The sequence below is a fragment of the Canis lupus genome, chromosome 35 (genome assembly GCF_003254725.2).
Source record: "Canis lupus dingo isolate Sandy chromosome 35, ASM325472v2, whole genome shotgun sequence".
Classification (NCBI taxonomy): domain Eukaryota; kingdom Metazoa; phylum Chordata; class Mammalia; order Carnivora; family Canidae; genus Canis; species Canis lupus.
Window position 1 is genome coordinate 25,794,968 of NC_064277.1, and position 6,401 is coordinate 25,801,368.

The window sequence follows — 6,401 nt, forward strand, 5'->3', positions numbered from 1 at the left end:
AGAAATTCTAAGGGAATGGCATTTCTCATTCTGGCCCAAAACTCCCCAGAGACTTGAATATCTGGTGCAAGTGGGAGACTCACTCTTTTAATTAATTAATTAATTTTTAAAGATTTTATTTACTTAGTTTTTAGAAAGAGAGAGAATGCATGTGTGAGCAGGGGAGGGGCAGAGGAAGGAGAGAAGCTCAAGCAGACTCCATGGTGAGCAGGGAGCCCCATGTGGGACTCAATCTGATGATCCCAAAAGCATGACCTGATCCAAAAGGAAGAGTCCCATGCTTAACCAATTGAGTGACCCAGGTGCTCCTACCCTTTTATTTTTAAAAAAAGATTTTATGTATTTATTTGAGAGAGAGAGAGAGAGCATGAGCAGGGAGGAGGGGCAGAGGGAGAGGGAGAAGGAGACTTTCCACTGAGCACGGAGCCCCACTCTGGACTCCATCTCAGGACCCTGAGATCATGACCAGAGCCAAAGATAGATGCTTAACCAACTGAGCCCCCCAGGTGCCCCAAGAATTATCCTTTTAATATTGATATTTTCTAGGTTCTCTTTCATTTTCCTACTTTCCTCTCTGAGAGAATATCCATATGATTCCATAATTCACATCTTCAAACTATCCAGAATATGCTGATGACTTCTAAATATCTTTCTCACATAGACTTATTTAGAATTTCATAGGATGATAGCTGCCTGTAAGTCATTTCCACCACAGAGACTTGAACTCATCAGGTCCTTCCAATGATTACTTTTCTCCTTGTTATCACCACAATCTAGAAACTAGAGAATCACTCTAGATGACTTTCCATCATTCATTCCCTCCTCATGAACATATTCATCAAGTGAATATGTCACTTGCTGTTTAGGCTCAAATAAGAAACCTTTCCTAATTGTGGCAATCACAGCATTCATAGAGCATTCTAAGTAGAACCTACTATAGTGAAATCATAATTTGATTTGATTGAGAGTTATTACTATAAATTCAGTTAACTCATCAATAAGCCAACGAGTCCAAAGATAAAACTCTAGTTTAAAAATGATACTTGTTTTGTCTCTAGAGAAGCTTATAGTCCATATAGATACAAATCTGAGTTTTTGACTGGACAAAAAATTCTAGATCAAGTTTACCATAAGGTATAGTTGAATTTGCCCCCCAAATTATGAAAAGCAATCCTAATTGATGGCGAACAGTGTCCAGAGTTTGTTCTTCTTTTCATAGAGGGAGTTGTAGCCATTGGGCAACCTGATTGGTGGAACTGTAAGGGGCAGAGTGAGCCATAGCCCCATGGCATTTGAAATTCCAAGGTAAGCCCTTCATCCTCAAATCCATGCTACTTTCTGACCCCTGACTGACAGTGTCTCTTAACATGTAGGATGGGTGTGAGCTTTGGTTCCTGATGAACAACCAATTATGGAGCATCTGGCACAGTCTTTTTTCCCTGGGCCCTATATCACATGTATCTAATGCCAGATGTGCATCAACTACCCATTGTCTCTTAGACTGAGAGAAGACAAGTAGAAATAGAAAGTTTAAAGTTAGTTCACACTTTGGCTAGGGTTTGTAGACATGGTTTGCAAAAATGTACTGGCATAAAGTGGCTGATTTCCGGAGAACTTGATGGCAGATATCAAGAGCATGGTTTCTACATAACTTCACAAATTAGGAATATGTGTTGAAGACAGAAGATACCCTTAGAGCTCTTAGAACATGCTGATTAATTAAAATTTATTTTCTTTAATTTTATATTAGAATTTTAAACAGACAAAGTCATAAATGATTTCCCCTCCTTTGGTGGGAAGTCATCGTTTGAGACTCAGTTCTCTCTAAAAAGGGAATAGAAAAATTGCCTTGCTGAATGTCATTTAGTTTTGATTACCATGCATGTTTCTACTACTTTCTAAGTAACACTCCAATTTGTTGCATCATATAATCCTTGCATTCCATCTATCTTTAATGTATCTTGCAAGTTACTAATGTACTTACTATCTATATTTAACACAATTTATGAATTCAGCCTTTCTCACCAGCGACTTGCTTACTTGCTTATTAATTATCTGTACTTTGCACATCCTATGCATTTTCCCCTTTATCTCATAAAGCTACTAGCTTATGATCCATATAGGCTTTATCTATCCAATTTGTGTTCCCATTTTCCATATCAGAATATTATCAAATAATATAGCAAATTCCTATTTCATGAACCCATCAAGCTGAGTGTTCTGTATTTCTAGAGTAGGCTCCCACTGTCCTGTATGTGAATAATTCTGAGGTTCATAGGAGTCCCCAGGCTCAGGCTGTTAGGGATAGGGTATGAGGCTAAGGTATTAGAGTATCAGGTTCTCCAAAAATAATTTGGTGACAATTTCATTTCCTATTGATTTGTCTGTTGGAAGCAAAGAATATAAACAGGGGAAATTGGAAAGAGAAAGATCTGAAAAAAAAGAAAAGATTCTGTTATCTTAATTCTTTAGTTCCTCTGAAATGATCATCTAAAAATTGATTTGAGCTGTATGTACGCTCCAGGTGTCGCCCTGAGGATATGAAATGCTTCACACAGACCACTGCATTTCAGAGGCCAAAGGGCATCTGAAAGAATTAAAAGTATGTCGCTCTTCCTTTTTTTGCAGAGGAATAAAAGGGTGGATAGTCTGTATGGTTTCATAGGGAAAATTTAGGGGATGGGGAGGGGAGCAGAATCTCTATCAGGAGCTTCCCAGATTCAAAGAAAATAGTGTTTCTGACCTGAAACTTGAAAGGGCAAGAGAAAACTTCTAGTCAGAGCAATGGATGAATGGGCAGCAGGGGGTGAAGGGAGAACAGGAGGTGAGACTTGGCTACAAATCACAACATACATCTGAGTCAATGGGAAGATGTATTAAAGGGAAATTGCTTTGACTTGTTAAAAAAGTAATGAAGACTTTATTTAAGACAATTGCCACAGAGAGCAAGTATGGCAGTAGGAGAGCAAGGCTGAACTCAGCTCTGAACACAACAGGGACACTTGGGGACCTACAGCTAATAGGCAGAGTGAGAGCAATGGACAGAATACCACCAGATGACATATCAAGGGCAGAAGGATAAACTGACGGAGCAGGATTCTTGGTAAAGGCTGGGTGAAGTCAAAACCTGGTGGAGAAGGGGACCAGAAGAGCCTGACCAAGGTCCGGTTAAGGAAGGAGTCTGTCGGATAATATACCACACCTTGGATTTGGACCCACCTGGAAACCACAAAGGTCAGAGACTGATGTCACTAAAGCCAAGGGGCTGGCTGAATTGTCCGTGTCAACCCTGGGGTCCTAGGAACACCTACTGCTGAGTGGGGATGCAGTGTGGCCAACAGTGAGCAGAGCGTCGGTAACCAAAAAAAGTATAGGAGAAATTCTCCTCATTCCTCCTGTGTCAAAAATGACAATATTTTCTGCAGACCCTCCCTTCCCTGGAGCTGTGGTCTTCAGACTGTAGCATGTGCTAGGATCACCTGGAAGGCTTTTTAAAACAGAGATTGCTGTCCTCACCCCCAGAGCTTCTGATTCAACGAGTCTGGGAGGGATCTAAAAACTGCATTTCTAACAAGTTCTCTGGTGATGCTGTTGCTGGTGGTCAGAGGATATCACTTGGAGATTAATTTCTTATTGATAGAGGACGAGAAAGGGAAAATATGAGTGAATGAGGACCTGTGTTATAATGAATTATCTGTGGAGGGGAACAGGTAGCCTCCAGGGCCGTACGTAGACGGCGCACCCACCCAAACTATGCTGAGTTTTGGCTGCTAGTGGCTCACGGCTGCCCCTTCTTCAGAGTTTCATTTGCCAAAGGGGCCACCTGCTCTGGGAGGTTATGTCCCTGGGGCCCGTGGGTGATTCCGCAGCCAATAGTTGACCGATCTGACTTACACAAGGCCAGCCCTCTGCCTTCAAGATGGAATAAAATTGTGTGATTTATTCTGAAGCTAATCTCTGGCAGAAATCTAATGTTATCTTCTTTCTTCTTCTGCCCCTTCCTGCTTCACTGATTTCTTGCTTCTGGAACCACTCAGGAAATTGTGTTTGCCTGAATCCTAGTCTCAGCTTCTGTTTACTGAGTATTTCTGAGACCACAGGATAACACCTGATGTCCTCTGGGATGGACTTTGGCCCTCTCTTTCTCAGATTTGGGGGCTTCAGCTTCCAGAACCAACATGAGCAATCTTAAAGGCCAGAAGCTCCCAGTGTTTACATGGTCCTCAGGGAAGGCATGGCATCTATGCGGTAATCACCATGAGGGAAACTGTTGGGGGCCTCCCTCCAGGAGTGGATGCTTTGAAACTCTGGGAATAAATTATTAGCGAGGGCCTGAGTCCTGGTTCTCTGGACTTTAGAACCTGCCTGTCCTGCCCAGGGACTCTCTCAAAGGTTTTGGGCATTCATCATTTTAGACACCTGTTCGGTGGTTTATGGGGTAGATGTATGGGAAAACCCTAGTTTTGGAATTAATTAGCTCAAGTTTATCTAATTTGCATGATAGTCTGTGGGAACCTCTGGTTCAAAGAAAAAATGTGGCAGCAATAATAGTGCCAGTGAGGTAATGATGATTATCATGACAGTAACAGAAAGGTTCTAACTACTTTGGCGGGCTGGAGCTCCCAAGACTGTCCTGGGCACTCTGCTTGCTCCTGGAAGGTTGTGGCTTTCCTTGGTATCCAGCTCTGTTATAGGGGTTGGTGAGCAAGGGAGAAGTGGTAAACCTTTATCTCTGATTGTCCCTTTATAAGACATATACATTCTCATCATCATGGGCATCATTCTGATCAGGTCTGCTGCCCCACACTTGCCCCCCAGTACACTCACCTCCCTATGCAAGGACATTGTTTCACACTTCTCTGATCTGGGCTGTGCCCAGATTAACATTGGTTTTCTGTTCAGGGTCAGCCCGTGGTGGGCACCAGGAGATCAGAATTTAGAGCTCTCAGAGCTGCTCAGGATGGAGCCTTTGGCAGATCCTCAACACAATGCGTTCAGGTTGAGGCTGAGCGCTCTTCCTTCATTACTTCGAGACTTTTCCATGGATTCAAGGAGGCTGCTCCCCTGGAGCAGTAACTTTGACTCAGAGAATACAGTTCTTGGGTTTAGGCTGAATCTACACTACATGGCCCCATCCTCCTGGACCCTAATGACTCGGATCTGGAAATAATAATGGATTTGGATCCCTTCTGAGGACTACTGAGGTCCTGGGGGTTCTCAGGACATCAGAGACTTAGGAGAAACTCAACAATGAAACACCTTTCTCAACACCACTGCCGGCTGGCTCTGGAGCCCCTCATGGCCTCATAGCTGCCCTGGTGCTTGCCAGGCCCATAGAAATCCCACACCTCATGGCTATGGCCACACATGGGCAGATATTCCTTCCTTCCTAGACTTTCAAGAAGATAAAATGTCCAAACTTTTGGAAATATTTTCCATATGTGTCTACCACTTCTAAATTTTATTTATGAGTTATTTATTTACTTACTTACTTTTTTGCCTCTGAATTTTAGAAGCATCCCCCTCCTGGAGGTGAGACCCCAGCTGCCTCCTTTGTGGCAGTTACCATGTAAATGTCACATCTTCCCCGAGGACCACGTGAACACTGCTGGTCCCAGGGCTTCAGGGGTGCCTGTGTTCATCTTGGAAGCTGGAGTCCCCAAATCTGAATCACTTCCCTTGTGTCCCTGGCTTGGTCAGTTTTCACACTGCTATCTAAGAGTTAAGGCAGGGATCATTTCTATTTGGTACACAATAGGACTTGTGCTTCATTTTACCGCTAATACTTAAATTCCCTCTACTTTTCAAGTGCAAAATAATATTTTAAAGTACAAAAACTTTAAAAAGTATTTGAAATATGTCCAAAGTAGTTTTGAAAGGGAAAAGAAAAGCAGCTATTTTCTTTCACTTCCTCATACAAGTTTAGTTCGTGTTATTAGTTTCTGTTGTCCTGAAATAATCTCACATAAAGGACTGTGATGGTAAAACAGCATGTTCTTGACTCCTCTGATTAGGGGGAGGCTTTGTCATACTTTACTTCTGGTTTTATGTGGTTTTAGATTTCTAACAGTGACCAGGAATTTTATAGGCGGGCTGTGTCTCTGTTTGGAGGAAGCAAGGCTGCCTCCCACACTCTCTCCCAGTCTAGGGGGTGGCTACATCCCGGTCCCAGCAACTCCCCAGGTCCCAGCAGCTCCCCAGCTCCCCAGGTCCCCCCAGCAGCTCCCCAGCAGCCAGCCACACCTGACCTTCTGGAAAGGTCAGGGAAAGGTCCAGAGTGTGTTAGAGAAAAACAAAATACTGAGGAGCTAGGTCAGGTATTGAAGGAAGCAGGGACAAAATGACAGAGGAGGATGCCCCAGACATAAGCTGGGAGCAGGAAACACTGATGGAAGCCCACC